The sequence below is a fragment of the Rhagoletis zephyria genome, unplaced genomic scaffold, assembly GCF_001687245.7.
Source record: "Rhagoletis zephyria isolate East Lansing unplaced genomic scaffold, Rhagoletis_zephyria_1.1 Rzeph_scaffold_02736, whole genome shotgun sequence".
NCBI classification, from domain to species: domain Eukaryota; kingdom Metazoa; phylum Arthropoda; class Insecta; order Diptera; family Tephritidae; genus Rhagoletis; species Rhagoletis zephyria.
In genome coordinates this window covers 33,358-35,234 of record NW_016159820.1, presented here as the reverse complement: position 1 = coordinate 35,234, position 1,877 = coordinate 33,358, and positions in this window count along the sequence as shown.

Sequence of the window (1,877 nt, the reverse complement as noted above, 5' to 3'; positions counted from 1 at the left end):
TGTGTACACATAAGATAAAGAATAATTTAACACAACGGCATGATTTATAGAAGAATTTGCATAATAAAAATGATTTTTCATGCGTTCAACAATTTCGCGGTTTTCTCCGTTTTCTTCGTTGCTTACTTCTTACAACAAAGATGGCGTCGAGATTTCGGCAGCTAGAAAATAACTTTTTTCGTTCTTTCCTTCCCGCGTGATCTTGTGTCTTTTGTTCATGGATTTTGACATTGGCGGTTTGTTTACATTTCTTCGTTGTTTACAATTTGGTGGTGGCTTTACTACAATTTTCTTCATTTTCGCTTGTGACAACGAGTGTACACATAAGATAAAGAATAAGTTAACACAACGGCATGATGTATAGAAGAATTTGCATAATAAAAATGATTATTCATGCGTTCAACAATTTCGCGGTTTTCTTCGTTCTCTTCGTTGTTAACTTCTTACAATAAAGATGGCGTCGAGATTTCGGCAGCTAGAAAATAACTTTTCTCGTTCTTTTCTTCCCGCGTGATCTTGTGTCTTTCGTTCATGTACTTGAATCATCTATAAATCGGGTGTTGTTTAAAAAAATAATCGACTTCACTTAATCGAATAACCGCTTCCTTTCGACTTTTAACCGCACACAAACAACCAGTCGACTATCCGTTTTCTTTCAGTAAATATTGGTTTCTTTATATTTTTTGAATCCTTATGCTTATCGACAAAATCCCACCACGCTAATAACAATAATTTTATGTTGAAAAACTGTCACTATTCGAATAATTTCGGACAGTCGATTTTCAGACTACTCGATAGTGAGTGATTATATGGCTTTCACACGCTACCCCAATTATTTATTTATTTATTTATTTATTTGTTGGTAATTCAGATCCAATTACCGAATAGCCGGATAGTCGATTGCCAGAAATCAAGGGATCAAACTTGCCCTTTACAGGTCTATTTTGCGCTGGTAATAAAAAGTTTGTAACCGGTAAATAAAGTTCCTGTCAATTTTTAAACCCTTTTCGCATTCTGTGTACTCTTGTAACCGGTAAATTTTGTTACCATCTCATAATCTCATAAGTGTACAAAAATTTAATGGGCCACAAAACTGCATAATCAAGACAATTCTAGAAAATCAGATTCAAATGGTTAACATTTTAATCAACATTAGTTACAATTCTTCGAATTTTTATAAATGTTCTACATAGTTTTAAATTTTGACTTACATGACTTTTTAGATAGTAAGTTATATTTTCATAAAAAATAAACATTTCTTAAACAAAGAAAAGTAACCAAAACTTGCTAAAATGTCTTTTTCCTATTTATATTGTGAGTAAAGATTTTTGCGATAATATTAAAAATTGTTTTCTCATTGTTTGGTTTTAAACAAAAATGTATTAAAATATGTTATGTCTTTTTATTCTAAAAACACAGTTGTATGTTCGGATTCGATGATTTAGAAATGCCCCGATTTTGCCAACAGAAATCTGGGGGGTGGGCTTTAGTAGTCAGCCGCACCTTGTGTTTTAAGAAAACCAGGTGGAATTAACAAATGAAAGTTGGTCAGGATGTTAAGGGAGGTATCCTCTAAAACATGTATAACTAAAAAATATAAATAATATCATTGTTTATATAGTCTGTTCCTTTGAACTTCGGACTAAAACCTGTGGAACTGTCAAACTACAATTTTACGCTCTCAAATGAGAGTAAAAGGAGAACAGATGCAGAAGTGCATAGGAACGCAAAAAGCACTATTTCCTGTAAAAACGTCAGACGGTTTGTTTACATGTCATTGGTACTACACTGATTTGGCTGAAATATCACTAAATAATTATTAAAATCTATACATATTCAAATATTTCGTTGTTTACTTCCATTTTTTAACAAATATA